Here is a 19,468-nt window from a genome sequence, read left to right on the forward strand (position 1 = left end):
CACCCACTCCACCGGTGTGGCTCACAACATATCTGTACCCCTGTGCTTCTGCAGCTCTGAGCACAGGGCCGCTGCTTCATAGACAGAGCCATGAGCAGGGTCCTGGGCTGGTGCGAGTGGGCAGAGGAGTCCAGCAACGTGCAGAGACCCCGTCTGCCTCCTGTGTGCACAGTGAGCAGGTCCCAGATACTGCTCAGTGACAAGGGAATTATAAAGGGATTTGCCGCTCTTGGCTCTTTCTGCAGGTCTGCAATGTCAGCTGGGGGGCCTCCAAGTCACACAGAGCACCAAAGCCAGGCTGCACCACCATCCTCGGCTGAGCCCAAGCAAAGGGCAGGCCGGCAGCACCCTCTGCAGAAACCAAAACCTTGCAGTGGAACCTTGTCCTGGATCTGCCGCTGTCTGTCCGCCCCAGAAGAGGGTGAAGGCAGGCACTAACGCTGAGCACCAGGCTCAGCCCAGGAGCCCAGGAAGGGCCGTCTTCCACCCCTGGGACTGGGGTAGGGGCAAAAACGCCTGTAGTCATCTGTGATGTTGTTGAACAGTGGCAGCCTTGCAACTCTGCCCAGGGAGAGCCTGGGCTCATCTCCAGACCCGACTCACCCAGCATGGATAATTTGGAGAACTCTGGTAAGGCGAACACCCTGCAAATGCCCTTTTTCCATGCTGGGAAAAAGGGATGACAAAATGGGAGTATGTGTGGTATGACAAGAACGGAAATCTCCATAAAGCTGCAGTTCAGAAAGCGCTTAAGTATATGGTCATGTCATACAACCATTAAGGGCACTTAGCTGCACCTATGCAGTTAAAAACAAGCTTAAACATTTTTCTGGACTGCAGCCTTAGTCATTATGGGATTATAATAAATATGAAAAACTGTGCCTGCCCTGTAAACACTGGTGAGATGGCTGCTAAGTGCCTGGCACTGGGTATTTGCTCTCAGCTGAATGCAGAAGGTTGATAAAAGAGGTGGCTGTCCAGTCAGGTATTGCTAGGCCAGATGTCTGGTCTGATTTTATTAAATAGCTTGGTTAACGATCTGGGGTAAGGGATAAACAGCTCATTAATTAATCCTGCTGCTAATATGCAGGGAGGTGCTCTAAGTACCTGTGGGAATAAATTACATACAGGAAGGGTAATCATATTAAGGGGAAATGACGTGAAATGACAAGTTGGTGCTTCCCGAGAAAAAAAAACGCCTGGGGAGGGAGGGATGTGTGAAGGCATGCTGGTGTCCTGGGTATTCCCACACACACCAGGTGTGGGTTTCCTGCTCGGGAAGAAGCAACACTGGCAGAGTCCTAGGCATGAGAGAGGAGAGCAAAATAGAGAAGCCCACAGCACAGCGGTGATGCAGCCTGTGTGATTTTTGGTTCATCTCTGTTTTGGTTCAACCCAGAGCCAGCAAGGTTATGATTTCTCTGTGGCCAGCACCAGAGAGATAATGTTGCTGCCATTCCTGGGTGTGCTGGCATATGAAGCTAGTGGCTTCTGGCAGCTGGTGTCCACGTGGAAAGAGCAGGAATGTCGCAAGGGCTGGAGGTGCAGGGCTCTGAAACAGCAGATAAATAAGGGAAGATAAATACAGCCAGGCAGGGGAAGCGCGCCCTGGTCGTGCCACCAACAATCACACTGCACAGCACGCTGGGAAAGTCAGCTCCTGCTGGGAACCTTGGCTCTAGCATTTCCCTCCTGCTCCGAGTGTGACTTTGCAACCTACATGTTCTAAAAGTATGAGGTGCTCCTGATTTCATCCCTGGCAGGGCTACGTAAGCCAGACACAAGTGGCTGCCACATACAAACACCATGTCTGAGGATGCTTCAGAGAGGAGTCACTGACTGTGACTCTGGGGATATATAAAAAAACAGGACTAATGATAAGTAGAGCAGATATCCCATTGCATCAAAAAGCATACGGGCTTTTCAAGATACCTGTGGGCTGGGCTCCCTCTGAGAAAATCCTGGACTTCATCAGTTCAGTTAGTGTAAAACTAGGCATGATACAGCATGCTAAACAAACTACAGTCCAGAGAGCTCACTTCAACAGCTTTTTATATTTCTGCTTTCAAAAAACTATTGTGTTTTTTTGAGTCTTTCAGGGTATTCATGAAAAGATGCAAAAGTAGTAAAGAATGCAGACAGTCTGCCTGAGGGTGCATGACAGGCTGCACCAACACTGGCACTTTGGAAAACATCAAATGCTTAAGCACCAAGAATTAGAAGAAGGAGCCATCTCCCTCCACCTACATTTCCAAGAAAATCCGTAATTGGGCCTTAGGGCAACAGAGATAAAAGCTGAGCAGCAAAAGTGAATCATAGAGCCATAGAATCATTTAGGTTGGAAAAGACCTTTAAGATCATCAAGTCCAACCGTAAACCTAACACTGCCAAGTCCACCACTAAACCATGTCCCTAAACGCCATTCTACACATCTTTTAAATACCTCCAGGCTTGGTGACTCAATCGCTTCCCTGGGCAGCCTGTTCCAATGCTTGACAACCCTTTGGGTGAAGAAATGTTTCCTAATATCCGATTGAAACCTCCCCTGGCACAACTTGAGGCTGTTTCCTCTTGTCCTGTCACTTGCTACTTGGGAAAGGAGACCAACACCCACCTCGCTACAACCTCCTTTCAGGTAGTTGTAGAGAGCGATAAGGTCTCCCCTGAGACTCCTTTTCTCCAGGCTAAACAACGCCAGTTCTCTCAGCTGCTCCTCATAAGACTTGTGCTCTAGACCCTTCACCAGTGCATTGCTCTTCTTTGGACATGATCCAGCACCTCAATGTCTTTCTTGTAGTGAGGGGCCCAAAACTGAACACAGTATCTGAGGTGCAGCCTCACCAGTGCCGAGTACAGGGGGATGATCACTCTCCTAGTGCTGCTGGCTATGCTATTTCTGATACAAGCCAGGATGCCATTGGCCTTCTTGGCCACCTGGGCACACTGCTGGCTCATGTTCAGCTGGCTGTCAACCAACACCCACAGGTCCTTTTGTGCCGGGCAGGTTTCCAGCCACTCCTCCCCAAGCCTGTGGCATTGCATGGGGTTGTTCTGACCCAAGTGCAGGACCTGGCACTGAGTCTTGTTGAACCTTGTACAGTTGGCCTTAGCCCATCACTCCAGCCTGTCCAGATCCCTCTGTAGAGCCCTCCTGCCCTCAAGCAGACCAACACTCCCACCCAACTTGGTGTTGTCTGCAAACTTACTGAGAGTGCACTCGATCCCCTCATCCAGACCATTAGTAAAGATGTTAAACAGAACTGGTCCCAGTACTGAGCCCTGGGTAACCCCACTTGTGACCGGCTGTCAGCTGGATTTAACTCCATTCACCACCACTCTTTGGGCTCAGCCATCCAGGCAGGTTTTAACCCAGCAAAGAGTATGACTGTCCAAGCCATGAGCAGCCAATTTCTCCAGGAGAATGCTGTGGGAAATGGTGTCAAAGGCCTTACTAAAGTCCAGGTAACAACATCCACAGTCTTTCCCTCATCCACTAAGCAGGTCACCTTGTCATAGAAGGAGATCAGGTTAGTCAAGCAGGACCTGCCTTTCATAAACCCTGAGTGGGCCTGATCACCTGCCTGTCCTGTACAGGCTGTGTGACAGCACTCAAGATGAGCCCCTCCATAACCTTTCCTGGCACTGAGGTCACACTGACAGGTCTGTAGTTTCCCAGATCCTTCTTCCAGCCCTTTTTGTAGGTGGGCATCACATTTGCTGACCTCCAGTCAACCAGGACATCCCCAGTTGGCCAGGACTGCTGATAAATGATGGAAAATGCTAGCACTTCCTCCAGCTTCCTCGGTACCCTTGGGCGGATCCCATCTGGCCCCATAGACTTGTGTGTATCTAAGTGGTGTAGCAGGTTGCTAACTGTTTCCCCTTGGATCATGAGGGCTTCGTTCTGCTCCCCATCTCTGCCTTCCAGCTCAAGGGGCTGGGTACCCGTAGAACAACTGGTCATACTATTAAAGGCTGAGGCAAAGAAGACATTAACTACTTCAGCCTTTTCCTCATCCTTTGTAATTATGTCTCCCCATGCATCCAATAAAGGATGGAGATTCACCTTAGCCCTCCTTTTGTTGCTAATGTATTTATAGAAACAATTTTTTATTGCATTTTATGGCAGGCACCAGATTAACTTCTAGCTGGGCTTTGGCTCTTCTAATTTTCTCCCTGTATAACATTATGACATCAGTTCTCCTGAGTTGCCTGCCCCTTCTTCCAAAGGTCATAAACTCTCCTTTTTTTCCTGAGTTCCAGCCAAAGCTTTCTGTTCAGGTGCAGGTGGTGCAGGCTTGCACAAGAGCTCTCCTTCACTAGTGCCACACTCAGGATCCCACTGTGACCCAAAAAGGCTCAGGACCCTGTCATGTTTGAGGCGTCTTTGGGTGCACCATCTCCCTTGGCCCTGTTCTCATCACCAGTGGGTGCTGTTGGACCCAAAAGTAGCTGCAGATATCCCCAGCAATTGATGTTCAGAGTTGGGCAAAAGCCCTTCTGTGGAGTTTAATGAAATTCAGATCAAACTGAGCATCAGGATCTGAGGTATCAGTGGGCTAGAGCAGGAAATAACAGCTGGGGTGAATACCTGTTGAAGGACAACAAAGCACAACTGGATTTTCCACATTGTCCAACACCCCAAAAATTCCCATCAGACTTGAGCGTCAATCCAGAAAATCTCTGCTATGAGCAAATCTGCATGGCTGATATTCTCCCTCCTGTGAGCTATTTCTATACCTCCCTCCTGCACGTGTGTGTACACAGAGGCGCAGTGTCTGCCGTGTGTGGGGAAGCAGCACCAGCACTTGTACTGGCTCCATGTCTCCCAGCTCTGTACCGAGGCATAGATGGAGTGTGGGCTGCAGGGGATGATCCAGATCAGCTGCCCATGGTTAAAGTAACCTCCTGATTTAAAAACAGTGAAAACCTGTTGGTGGGAGGCTTAGTCGTGCCCTGCAATGCAGACATGGTGAAAGAGACAGGCATCTCCAGGGATTCAAAGCGCTGGGTCAGACCCACGGCAGCCGGTGCCCTGCCCCATGGCAGGACCACTTCCAGGGGCAGTGCTGCTCCGCACAGCAGCCACACGGAGAAGCAATGCCCAGCACATTGTCTCGGCTGCCTTGAGGACCTGTATACAGGGTGCATATCCCCATAGTGCTCACGTGCAACCAGCTTCCCAGAGAGGTGGTTTTGGGCCAAAAGTGAGTGTCACACAGTCTGCAGGCATGCACCCGTTGGGGAGTGGGGCAAGTGAGACTCTGAGAGATAACCTCATGGGTCTAGTGGGGAGAGTCATGAGCCTTCCCTGGGCAACAAAGCAGGCGTCCCTCTGCAGACTGACAGGGAGCTACACTGACCCCTCTTTCTTGAACTAGCATGCAGCTGTCATGTCAAAACCCAGGGTTGGCCTCCAAGAGCATGTCCTGTGTGGCATCCTGTTGTCCCATGTTGGGACCACTTCTCGGTCCCCCTACATCCAAAGGCAGAGCTGGCTGTCAGTGCAGCAGCCCAGGCTTTTACATAGGGGTGCCAGGAGCTCCAGCTCCTCTGCCATCTCTGCCTAGATGTGGTGTGTAAATGAGACAGGTACTGCTGCCGCTCTCTGGTGCTGCCCACACTGATGCGTTGCTGCAGCTGGGCTGGTTTGATGCTCCTGCTGTCAACACTACACGTGGATGTCGCTCACTGCAATGCCAGGCTGCTGCTGCAAGAGTTACCAGTCAGATCCTCTGCAGATGGGCTTGACCTTGGCCTGTTTGCAGACCACGACCACATGTAATTAATTTTCATAGCAAAGCTTGCAGGTACTGATGTCATCTACAAAGATGGGGAAACTAAAGCACAGGCACTGAGTAATTTTCCCAGCCATGCACTGGAGATGGAGAGATACGGTCTGGGCTGGTGCTGAGACTTTCCAGCTCCTCTCCCAGGCTGTACTGCTGCCAGACCGTGACTGCCAAGCAGATCTTGCACTCTATGGCTGCTGGGGCTCTCAGAGGTGTGGTGGGATGTGTGAGAATTCAGGAGAAAAGTCCCACACATCACCACTACCAGGGTACCGTCTGCCTCAAAGGCAGACAGGGGAGTATGCAAGAAACCCTGGGACAGTCACATGCCTGATCACACAAGGAATCACCAGGACCATAAAAGCAGCAAATAACTGAAAGCAGGGAAAATTAAAAAGATCTGAAATGGGTAAAAAACTGGAGTCTTGGGACGCAGTGGGTTTAGGCTTTGAGGCTTACTGTTCCCTTCCTACTGTTTCCTTACTGCCCCTCCCCTGGCACAGCTCTGCAGTCTGACAGCCAGAGGAGGCTCTCAGCTGCTTGGTCTTTGCAAAGTTTCTGGAAAGTGGCAGGCCTGCTTATTAGTCACTGCATCAGCAGCACTGCCCACCAGATCAGTTTGCAAGACTGATGCAGCAGACAGGAAGTACTGCAATTGCATATCCGCTGCTGAAGAAAACACATATTAGAATAGATGAACAAGGGAAAAAAAAAACCTCAGTGGAAGCCAGCTGCGTCAGAAGTTTGGCGATGTTCAGGCTTGTCTGAAAAGATCCAGGTCAGACCTGGATATTCCCACTTGCTGTGAGGAGGCGCTCAGGCAGCAGCCACCCTTACCCTCACCCACCCACCCTGCACAGAAACAGTGGCAGGCGTGAGAAAAGGCTTTTAGCTCTGCTGTCATTTCCCAGAACCACACAACCCCGTATCCAACTACTGGGAGTCCCAGAAGCCTGGGTTTTGCCTGCTTGGCACAGCTCCTGACTCAAACCAGCCTGGCAGTCCCACAACAGAGGACTCCCCACATGGCTCCTGGAGATTTTTGGTGCGGGATTGGAACCTGCATCCGTGCCAAGCAATGCACTGCTCCCATGTCAGTGCAGGGAACAGAAGCATCCAATGGAAGGCTCCTCTACCTTTGCCCCAAAAGCAGGGCTTGCGCCTAGGCACCGTTGGCAAATAGGCTCCCCAGGGAGCTGCTAGGCTGCAGTCACAGCAGGTTGCATCAGCCCCCAGGTGTGAGCCCGTTGCTTGCAGTTTTGGTGTTGGCACCAGCAAAGCAGCATTCCAAGGGCAGACACCAAAACCCCCGCTGCCTACAAGCCCAGCGGCTAACCCCAGAGAGGCCAAAAGAGGAACACCAGGGCTGGGCTGGGTCCTCCTGGGCTGAAAGGGGACCTGAGGAGCTTTGCTACCTTGGGTAAAACAGTCTTTTGAGGGTCCTTTTCTGCAGGATGTTTGCTCTGGCCTTGGTGAAAACAGTCTGACATTCAGCTACTGGTTTTTTCCTAGAATAGGCTATTCTCAATGTTCTTCCTTCAAAGTGTCCTCTGGGAGGAAGGAGAGCTTTTATGATATGAGCAAAGCAGCTGCACACTCCTCCAGCTTGGCCAAAAGAGTCAGATGAAGATGACTCTGTTTCCTTGCCAACCCTGTGATGTTTAGGCCAGGATTTGATGCAGTCTGACTGATATGTCCAAATAAAATGCTCCTGTGAGCTGGTCACATTCCTGGACTCCGCCTTCACCGTAGGGCAATGACTCTCCTGGGAGCCCAAAATTGCTGCCTGTGCCCTGCCACTGTCTGAAGCATCCCCTTCCCACCCCACTGCCTTGGTCTGTCCATGCCAGGGCTGAACTGCACTTGCAGCTGAGGAAGGAATGCCCAAGGCATGGTTTGGCTTTCTCTGTGATGTGTGTAGCTTCAGCTGTACATTTCTCCTCATCTCAATAACATCTCGTACAGCTTTTTTGGGTTTTTTTCCTCTACCTTTATCCTGCTTCTGCTTTTCTTTCCCCATGAGATCCAGCAACTGTATCCATCCAGAGCTTTTTTACTTGTGGTATCAGCAGTTGTGCATCCCCACTAAATGCTTCAGCAGCCACTGTTCAGGGCAGTAATGCAGTCTGGCAAGTTGGACCTGGGCTCCCAAGGCTCCTGCCAGCCCCGCTCTTGGCTCATGGCATGTGCCTGGGCAAACCCCTCATCCCCATCAGTTTCCATGCAGACCTTGTGTGGACCTTGGACACAAGTTGCCTTTGCCAGGCAGGCACAGACAGACATACACCAAATCGTGGGTTGCGTGAGGGCTTGCACTGGAGGAAAAGCCTTTTCTTTGCTGGCAGCAGGGCCCCAGCTAAAGGCTAAAACCTAACCCATGCTCCCAGTCTGTCCCTCCATCCCTCCCGCTGCCCCTGACAGTGCCTGCAGTGCTGGCATCCCCCCATGGCTGCCATGCCCAGAGCACACAAGCTCTGGTTTAGATGTGCCATCCTGTCCTTAAACACAGCTGTAAACACACTTTTCCACTTTCTACTATTCTTTTCTGCAGCACGCAGGAGTCTTTTATACTTAAAAGCCTCAGTGTCCCTGCACAGCACAGGGGAAAGAGTCCCCAACCCCAGTCTCCCCCAGGGCTCCAGTCTCCATAGGAAGGAGGACAGCAAGGGTCCCTTGCCTTCCAAAATAATCTATGTTTGTTACATTCCTCCTCTTTACCCCATCTGTTCATGGTCTCCTGGGGTGTTTTTGTTCCTGTTTGTATTAATTTTAAGTGCACAGAAACAAGGAGGGTGGAAAGGAAGGAGAAGAGATAAAGAGGCAGGAAGAAGAGAAACATCTCCGAGTCCAAACATCTTCAAGTATACCTCTCCAGAGTCAGATGGTCTCAGAGCCACTCAGCACCCAAGGACTCAACATCCAAAAGCAGTCTTGTGTTTTGCCTTTTCATGGTTGAGCACCCACAATGTTCACCCTCATTCCCCCTGGCCCCCTGCCCCAGGCCATCTCCAGGCCATCTCCAGCCAGTGCATACGAGCAGTATGAGATACCATTATTTCATGTCCTGTGCTGAAAAGGGTGGTTTTTATCTTCTTCCTTTTCTACTCCATGTGCCCAGGAGCAGCTTGTCAGCCGTCAGAAGGGGAAGAAGTTTCCCAGACATGCTGCAGGAATGCAAAGGCATTGTTTGTACGAACAAGTGTTCATGCCTGTCCTTTTTCAGAGTAATCCCTTTTATTTTCCAAACCACTTTTCCAGTTTGCCAAGATCATTTTCAGGCCTACTCCTGTGCTCCAGGGCAGTGCCTTCCAGTTTAACATCACCTGCAGAGGTCAGAAGCACATGTCACAGTCCAGCATTCAGGTCAATTATAAACATACCAAATGGGACCAGACTGGGAAAAAAAACAAAAAAACAAAACAAAACAAAACCCAACAAACAATCCTAAACCTTTCTTGAAGTATCTCTGCAATGTGCCCACAAACCCATTGGCACCAGATGCAATCATCCAACAAAGTCTGCACCCACCTTCTAGTAATCTCATTTAAACCATGTCGTGGAGAACTGCATAAGAGAAGGTGTAAAAAGCCTTGGCAGTGCCATGGAATGTGCCAAGTGTCCTGGTCCTGTGTGTCAGTATCACCTCTTACCTCATCACAGGAGAAAATCAGACTGGTGTAGTACAACCTGTCATGATTGCTGTGCAGGTGCCATGGTGCATTTTTTGAGGCTGCCCTCTATAAATTTTCAGTGATAATTTCAAATAGTTCTGGGATTGACCGAGCCAACTCTTGCACTGTTTGAAGATTAATATGTTCAGACCATCACAACCTGTAAATGTCTAACAGCTGTGGGTTCTTCCTCTCCTCCTCTTGGCTGAGATCTCATTGCTTCTATTGCTGTTTAACACCTAGCTCAAAAATGCAGCCTGCACCTCAAAATGAAGACTGATGCAAATACAGCATTAACCAGTTTGGCCCTTCCAGAGCCAAAAGCTTCTGACTTTTTTTTCACTTTGAGTCTCACAGGACACTACCACTATATTGACTGGGACTGGCAGTGGATCTGCTTGGGCTGCGGATTTGAAATCATGCATGTATGAATGATTAAAAAAGACAGGAAAGAAACACAAAGAGCTTCCACTCTTCTTTTTAAAATTGTTTTTCTCTATGGAAAATACACTTCTAACAAGTAGCAACAAACTGGTCATTTCTTGGCATGCACATGAACATCTAAATAGCACAGAAAGCACAAATTTAAGTATTGGGTCTGCCCAAGGCATTCCACAATGAAACAGCCTCAAAAGAGGAACACCACCTGCTTGTTCATATCCTTTGAACATACATTTTGCTATAGAAGGCTTGCAAACTCTGCTTGAGTGAAGGTGCAGGTAGTAAACTCCAGACATGTTTCAGCTGCCTCTTCTCCCCCATTTCCATGCATTTGCCCCCAACGTGATTAAAACAGCCCACTGCAAACAAGGTAATCTAGCAGGAAGTTCAGCTGCCTGGCTTCACTTACGAGAATGAGAGTGCCTGACCTTGTGTCTTACACTGGCAATACTGAAAGGACAGGGTGCTGCGAAACACAATCCTTAGTCTTTACCAAAATGGTGTGTTTGGGAAGAGGTACCACTTTACCAATGCTCCCTCGATGCATGAATATCCTGCTGGTACTTTTTACCCCAGACAACTTGCAAGCATGAGCTTCATTAGCCTTCCTGCACTGGCACTCACAAACTTCCCAACACAAGCAGGGCAGGAGCATAACCATCATGCTACTGCATATCTAGCAGAGAAGGCACAGTCATTGCACACTCCAGGAATAACCTGCAACACACGTTTAATGAAGCAGGACAGGATGTGACTGTCAGGCTCAGTGGATGGCTCTGATATATGTCAGACATGCAAAAGCACTTCAGACATGTGGTACCACCAAAATACTCAAGTGGGAAAGGAAAAACTTTTGTGGAATGGCCTTTTTAGCAGGTCAACACCACCACTCAGCAAACTCTTCCTTAGACAGAGTGGAAGGAAAGGTTCATACACCTTTGCTCTCTCTTTTGGCTGGTTGTATTGGGTTTGCATGGCAAGGTTTTGGTAGTGGGGGGGCTACAGGAGTGGCTTCTGTGAGGAGGTGCCAGAAGTTTCCCCCATGTCTGACAGAGCCAATGGCAGCCAGCTACAAGATGGACCCACCACTGGCCAAGGCTAAGCCCACAAGTGGTGGTTGTAGAAAATCTGTGATAACATATTTAAGAAGGGGGAAAAACTGTGCAAGGGCAACAGCATCTCCTTACTGCACCTGCTAAGCTCTCCCCACACACCAGGTCAGCCCACTGCAGGGTCCCAACTGAAGCGTGAAAGTTAAGAGCTGTATGGAGCTCCTAAGAGAGATACCACACTTGCCCTTCTGAAGCTAGTGAAGATGATCCAATGCCCAGCATCCGTTCTGAGTTTTTGGGGCTGCCATTTCCCACAGAGAGCACTGGAGCAGCCCTCTGAGCTTAGGGACCCTGGGACCAAATTAATCCCTCCAGTAGCCCAGGGAGTGTTCAACACTGGAGGGACAGGGAGGATGTCAGCCCCACATCCTCCTGATAAGGTCCTGGACAACCGTCTGGCCTCAGCATACAAACCACATCATATTTTTCTCAATCAGACCTGGCAAGTGCATCGCTGCTGAAGGTCAAAGTCTCCAGTTCTCTCTGTGTCTTGTGCAGAAGAAAACCCTGAAGGACCAATATCTACGTCCCTCAGCCTGCAGGTTGTGCAAGTAAGTGGAGGTGTGTGAAGCAGATTCAGACTACTCAGAAATTCAGTATTCCACTTCCAGATTACGAGAAACAGAGCATGATAAGGAAAGGGGAAAGAATCCCAGCAGAGGTCAGGAATGAAGAAAAAAGCAAGGCCGTGCGGGCAGGAGGGGAAGTTTGAAGAGTGAGAAACCAAACAGCTTTGAGTGTCAGGTAGTCAAAAGCAAAGTTTGCCACTGGCACCAGTGTGTAATGTGAATGTGATGCAAAGCAAAATGAAGAACTGAACCTCCATTTTCCCCATGCCACTCTCACACACTGCTTCCCACAAACAGCACAGCGTGCTCTGCTGCAGCAGGCTGCTAAAAGGCTTTAGACCAGTAAGATTCACCCGGGAGATCAGACTCAGGCTTGATGTGAGGACATCTGAATGGTCACAGCCAGAGCAAACACTTACTGAAACCACAGGAGCACACCTCCAGTGCATATGGATTTTTTTCGGGCTGTTACTGAGCTTTTAGAAGGCAGCTAAGCATAATTACAGCTTGCAACTTCTCTACATTGCTTTACAAAGCATCCAGGCACGACACTGATCCTGTGCACTGCTGGCGGATGCTGAGCAAGACCTGCCAGTCCTTGGGGGGCCCTGCTGATTTCCTGGGAACTCTCTGATGAACTGGGTCCTACCCATACAACAAAGAGCAGCCTCATCTTGGGTGAAAGACATACATTAGTCATTTCCAGGAACTCATTTCAGACAAACTCTGCATGGAAAGCACTAGACTGATTCCCTGGTGTATTGGGTTTACATGGCAAGGTTCTGGTAGTCGGGGGGGCTAGAGGGCTGGCTCCTGTGAGAAGACACCAGAAGCTGCCACCACAACAGAGCCAGTGACAGCCAGCTCCAAGATGGACCCATGCTGGCCAAAGCTGAGCCCATCACAGACATTAGTAGCACCCCTGTGACCACTGCATTTAAGAAAGAGTAAAAAATGCTGTACAGCAGCCGGAGAGAGGAGTGAGAGTATGTGAGAGCAACAGCTCTGCAGACACCAAAGTCAGTGCAGAAGGAGGGGGAGGAGGTGCTCCAGGCACCAGAGCAGAGATTCCCCCGCAGCCTGTGGTGCAGCCCATGGTGAGGCAGCTGTGCCCTGCACCCATGGAGGTCCATGGTGGAGCAGATCTCCACCTGCAGCCCGGGGAGGAGCCCACCCCGGAGCAGGGGGATGTGCCCGAAGGAGGCTGTGACCCCGTGGGAAGCCCGTGCTGGAGCAGGCTCCTGGCAGGACCTGTGGCCCCATGGAGAGAGGAGCCCACGCTGGAGCAGGTTTGCTGGCAGGACTTGTGACCCCGTGGGGGACCCACGCTGGAGCAGTCTGTTCCTGAGGGACTGCACCCCGGGGAAGGGACCCACGCTGGGGCAGTTCATGAAGAACTGCAGCCTGTGGGAAGGACCCACCTTGGAGAAGTTCATGGAGGACTGTCCTGTGGGAGGGACCCCACGCTGGAGCAGGGGAAGAGTGTGAGGAGTCCTCTCCCTGAGGAGGAAGGAGCGGCACGAAGAACAGGTAGTGAACTGACCACAAACCCCATTCCCTGTCCTCCTGAGCCACTGGGAGGGAGGAGGGAGAGAATATTGGGGGTGAAGTTGAGCCTGGGAAGAAGGAAGAGGTGAGGGCAAGGTGTTTTAAGGTTTGCTCCTATTTCTCATTATCCTACTCTGACTTTTGACTGACAATAAGTTCCCCAAGTTGAGGCTGGTTTGCCTGTGACAGTAATTGGTGAGTAATTGGTAACTGATGATCTCCCTTCCTTATCTCAACCCATGAGCCTTTCATTATATTTTCTTTCCACTGTCCAGCTGAGGAGGGAGTGATAGAGTGGCTTTGGTGGGCACCTGGCATACAGGCAAGGTCAGCCCACCACACTGGTACAGCACTGCTTTCCCATTTTTCCCTTAACATCCTTCAATTCATTAAAGAATGAGCACTGGCCCCAGCCAAGAGTGCTGTCCCCAACTGACAGTGATTTTCACTTCCCACTTTGAACCTCATTAGGTGAACCCACTTTTCACCCAAAGCACTGAGTCCTCAGCCCCTTCTTGCCCTGACTATCATCAGCATCCTGGCCATAAGTATGCCAGACCACGATGTTGTTTAAGATCCACCCAGCCAGGACAGGACCAACCTCCCTCCAGTGCTCCCTCCACAAGATGGGGCTGGCTAAGTGTCAGGCTGAACCCAGTATATACACATTTTTAAGGCCCTTCACCCTAAAGCAGCAATTACCAGGTAAAAACTGATAGTGGTAGCACAGACCCATCAGATTCTGGTTTTTTCTTTTCCTAACAAAGGGCAGTGCTGGCATGGAAAGTCTGCAGGACCCTAAATGCCTGTCATCCGCCCAAGACCTCCAGAGGATGCTTTTCCCCCAGGCTCCCCACCACCAGAGGCAGGAAGGTCCATCCTCAAAGCTCAGTCTGCAGATGAGGGCTGGGTTGCATCTTGATGAACTCAGCACCTGCCTGCTTCAAGGGGTTTTGCATAAGTGAAAAGTTTGTCAGTGCTCCTTACAAACACAAGCAGCTCTTGGGAAGGCAGCACTCACCCCAAAGTGCTCCAAGGTGCACCCCATGTTTTCCTTCCCTTCAGCACATCTCCCATGCTGGGAGTTTCCTGGCATCATCGTTTCTCTCCTGGTGCAAAGGTCTCCAGCAGGACCAGCCAAACACCAGGACTGGCTCTGCACCCCAAAAGGCAGACCCCTCATGGGACCGCAGGGCAGCCCCAGGGAGAAGTGGAAGACAGTGGGCCCCCAGATGATTTTGCTTTTGGTTCCTGCAGCATACACAGAACTGATAAATTTAATTGAGAGCTGCAAGTTTTAACCCCCTCAGTGCCCAGCACATCTCAGCAGAGGACTCCAAATATTTAAGAGACACATTCAAAGCCAGTGATGGGCACAAGCCGGCCAGTGTTTTCTGAGATGTCAGACAGCAATCGCTCCCTACCAGCCCAATCAACTGCACAGTCTTGTTTAAATCCAGTGACAAGGATTTAACCCAAGCGGCTGTATGGTGTGGGTGGAATGTGCTCTCAGCTGGCCACTTTCCTGAAAACTCATCCCTAGGACTTCCAATTTTGTGAACCACTCTGCCAGAAAAAAGGTTTGCTCGAGAGCGAGCACAGCAGAAGTACATGTCCAAAACCCATTCAGCTGTAAAATAAAAGAGATTCTCAGAACTTGGTTTTACTCATATAAAGGCACTGCTTTGTTATCTTGTGCCTGGTCAAGTAGGGTAAGGCGACCCAGGTTTACAAGGAATTTGTCATTGATGAATAAAGATGTGTTGCTCCATTGGGCAGACATATTCAGATAACTACATGAAATCATAGTGGTGGTGTAACTGTGGGTGGTGGTGCCTCTTTCTTGCACCATCAAGTATCTTTAAAGTTCACACAAAGTGAGGTTTGTACAAGAGAAGAGGAGGGAACTTGCCTTTTTAAATTTTTTTGGTAGCAAAACTAGCAAGAACTGTGGGTGAATATGGATGACAGCAGGGAGATGAGAAATGTTCACCATCTTGGCTTTAACTTTGGGACTTCCTACTGAGAAAAAGGGGAGGATGTTGAAAAGCATCTCAGATGCTGAGTTGCACCTTTTGTTTCAGTTGCATGCCCTGCTTGCCCAATGCCCAGTCAATCACCTGTGTAACGCTCTGGTTTTGTGGCTAATCATGAAATGAGATTATTTTGCTTGCTGATTTTCATGGGTGGCACTTTCATACTTCCTCACATGGATGGGCTGGCTCTGCCTCCCCCCAGGCATCTCAGCAAGGGCCAGCACACCTTAAACATAAAATGCCAAGAAGGGTATTTAATTTCTACCAACAGCAAAGGCTGGGCACCTCCACTCAGACACCACCATTAGGCCCAGAGCTACAGGGAACTCCGACATCACAACCCATCCCTGCTGGACTGCTGCTCCCCTGCTGAAAGTGGACTGGATCACCTGCAAGAACGAATCCTGGCACCACTCTCCCAAAGACTCCCCTGATGCAGATGGCCACTGGTACCCAGCAGCTGGCCTAAAGGCAAGGAAAAGTGCTGCCCTTTGCTGGCATCATCTGCCTTTGGCAGATGCAAAAACAGCAAGCAGAGTTTAAAAAGAAGAAAGCCTCAGGTGTCACCAGCTGGTGAGATGCTGCTCCCAAGCAAGGGGGTACTCACCCACCAAAACCTTGTGCTAGAAAAGCTTCTGCAGAAGAGAGAGCTCCTCTCCACGGTGCAGGGCAGCTATTTCTTCCTTAACATGAAGCCATGGCTCGAGTTGCACCTTTGGGCTGATTTAACCTGCCCTGTCCCAGGCAGTGGGAGCGCTGACGGGAGGAGAGCAGTGTGAGCCACCTCCAGCAGCACAAGGCTTAGGGCCTCAGCTTTTGCAGCCAAAGTCACAGGGGCTCAGCTTCTCTGCCAGTCAGATGGACTTCTTCTCAGTCTTTGCTAATTTCTCTTGTTTTCTTACCTTTTTTTGTTCTGTTTTTCTTATTTTTTTATCACTCTGCTATGGGGCTTTCAAGTCTCCACTGTGAAGTGAATTTCAGATGGGTGGTCACCAGGGGTTTTGCTGCCTACAGACCCAGGTGGACCATCCTGTATCAGACCCCATGTCTGCTGGATTCTGAAGGCTTGGGGTTATAAACTAGCTTTCACCTAAAACTTTCAGTGCTGCAGCCTTATGGTGAGGGAAGAGCTGGCCAGGCTGCAGCCATTAGACATGGCTGCTGTAGGTAAACTCTTCTCATGCTGCACTTGGAGGAGTTTACTTAGGTTGATTTTCTACCTTCCTTCGGTGACAGGGAGAGGTTCCTGTGCGTGATCCACCCTGCAGCTGGCTGGGCCATACCAGGAGTCCAGCCTTTTCCTGGATGACAGCTGAAGTGGCAATAGCTAATCCAGCTGAGTAATGAAAGGATTATTTCTATAGCTGCCATTCAATTGCAACAGCAGCCCCAAGTATCTACAGAAACCCAGAGAAATACCTGTAACTGCAAGGCTGGTTCTGCCCCCCATCCCTGGTCTCAGCACCAGCACGGTCCCATCCTGCCCTGTTGAGGCACGATTGCACATCCCTGTCTGCAACCATCCCTGGCCACCGCTGCCAATAAGATCTGGATGTAGCTGGACCTCTGGTCTGGCTCAACATGGCCACATCTGTGCTTCTACCTCAGATAAAGGATCACTGCAGATGTCAAGTCACTCTTACGGCTCCCTTTGAAACCCCCCTGTTTTTCAGCATCTTTCTAGGAGCTCCTGGAGATGGAGAAACCACAGTTTTCTAGCAAAGATAATCTCACGCCCGTTCCCTGTTTGCCTTTAGTATTCCCCTATTTAATACCCCTAGTGCGCAATGGCATGGAAAATACCTATTTCTTGCTGAAGAACACATCAAAGAGGCAAGTATAAACAAAAATATTGACCAAAAACTCTGTCTTCTGAGTAAGAGTTAGAAACTTTCCATCCTTTAGATCTTTTCCACTCACAACTCCCCTATCACAGTGTGACTCCGCATTTAAGGAGTCTTTCTCATTGTTCATATCCTGCTTTATGGAGATTTTGTTCATGCATTCAGCAGCCTTAATCAAAGAGCAAGCTTTCCTAACTTCAGTTCTGCATTTGTTGTTGCTAATGATCCCAGCTTTTCATCTGACTTGTACTGGATTCAGTTTGTAAGTGCTGTTTTCTTTCCATTTTGCAATGAAATTGGATTTCCAGGTGAGAAAGCCTCCTTACACTGATGCAGCACTAAAGGAGATGATGGAGTCTAAAAAGCCCTTCCTTGCCTCTCTCCAGACAACACTATGCTTCGTTTTACATTTTGTCTCATGAAAATTTGTCTTGCAATTACATATACACACCCATACATGCATACAGATACGCATACACACACATACACACATGCATGGTCAAATGGGAACATAGAAAGATCCCCAGTTGAAGAGCCCCAGCCCTCCTGAGCCTGTAACTTGGCAGAAAACAACACCCCAGACCAGCAAACCTTGCAGTCCCATGTCCCAGGCCTGACAGAGGTTATCGGGAGTACATCTTGCTGTGGTGCAAATGAGAGTATGTGACCCAGAAAGGCTGGTGCCAAAACCCCAGAGGCTTCAAGATGTCCCTCTTGTGGTTGCAGGAACTCTAGAAAAAAAGTCCATCCAAGAAACCAGGAGTTTTGCCTGCCAAACTCTGGGTGCAGCCAGCTCCCACCAGACAGGGCAGGTCTGAGAGCCCTGGCAGGGTGCACCCTGTCCCCAAAATCAGAACAGCTGCAGGATGCACTATGGATGCATGTGTCAGCTCATTTTACTGTAAAGCCCTCAGAAAAGGGCTTCTTTAATACCTGAGCTCACTTCTCGGACTGTCAGTCATAAAAGATTTCAGTGGTGTTAAAGCAACCAAAACCAGAATGAGGGAAAGAAAGATCAACCTTATTTGCCTGCAGGTCTGTACTTTCCTGTGGTTGATGCAAGCTCCTCTGGTATCTCATCATGTCTTATATCACTGATCCTGACCTACATGTTAGGTGGGGCACAATATGAAAAAGGTCTGAATAATTTATTATTGACCTGGCAGGGGAAGAAGCAAATAATGAACAGATTGTTATCGATGAGCCTTTAAAGTAAAGCAAAAAGAAACGTCTCACCATGGATGAAAAATTCTTTCTGCTGGTAAATGACAGCCAGCTGTGACCACTAAGAAAATCCTTTTTCAGACCAATGTCCCAGGTCCAGGGTTTTCCTGCGGTCACGGTACAACGGTATTTGTGGCACACACCACCACACACCGGATAACTCGCATGTGCAGACAGACATGCATGGAGACACACCTGCGCACAGGGCATGCACCACTGGTGCAAAGAGGATTCGCGCCCAAAAACCGTGTGCCAAGTCCCGTTGACAAACTGGGACTTGTTTTTTGGTGCCAACGCCTGGACAAAGGGCCTCGCCTGCATCAGGAGGTTTCCTGAGCATGAGTGTCAGGATTTGGAGCACGGGGTCCTCATTGAAACAAACATTCCCAGGAAACTTGCTAAACAAGAAAAAATAAATGTTGAACTAGACTTCTTTTGCTGAGTCAGGGTGATGTAAAGGTGCTTGAAAGGAATAAACACTCCCACTTCTGAGTCATCTGATAAAATCACATACCTTGACTGTGTCTTAACTCTGCTGATACAGAATGACTTACATGGAAAATACTCAGTAGTTTTGCAGATTGCCAGGCTTTGAGAGGCTGCTGGGTGCCTGGTAGATGGGTGTGTGCTGCACACTGTTCCTGTGGATTTACACAAACCCTCCTTTCTGATCTTGCCTGGCAACAAAGGAGGAGTGCCACCCCACAGACAATAAAGCTGAGCTGCTATAAAAGTGGAGTACAATCAGAACCAGTCACCTGGGATTTTGCAAAGCCCAGCTAGCACAGAAGATTTTGTACCAGGGCACCTTTTTTAGATCTGGGTCATTACCCTAAGATTATGCTACTGCTTGATAAAAGCAAATTAAGCCTGCAAATACAGCAAGTTCCCGAAGAGCTGTTGGTGTAGACTAGCAAAACCCTTGGGTTAGTGGTGTGGAAAGCAGGTAGAGACTGGGGAACCATCCTCCACGCCCTCACCCAGCAGTCGGGAGGCTCCTTCACCCCTCAAGGGCAGGTGGGCAATGCCATCACATCAGTAGTACTCGTGCCCGTTCTGCACATCTGCAAATAAGCAGCATGGATTGTCCTAAGCAAGACGTTATGAGCCCTCCCCCATCACATACTGTCGTACGATCTTTCCTCATGAAGCATTTTGTTTGTGTTTTCCCCACCTTTCCATTTGTCTCCGTGCAGCAACGAGGCATGGGGTGAATCCATGGGCTTGTCTC

The sequence above is a fragment of the Strix aluco genome, chromosome Z (assembly GCF_031877795.1).
Source record: "Strix aluco isolate bStrAlu1 chromosome Z, bStrAlu1.hap1, whole genome shotgun sequence".
NCBI lineage: Eukaryota > Metazoa > Chordata > Aves > Strigiformes > Strigidae > Strix > Strix aluco.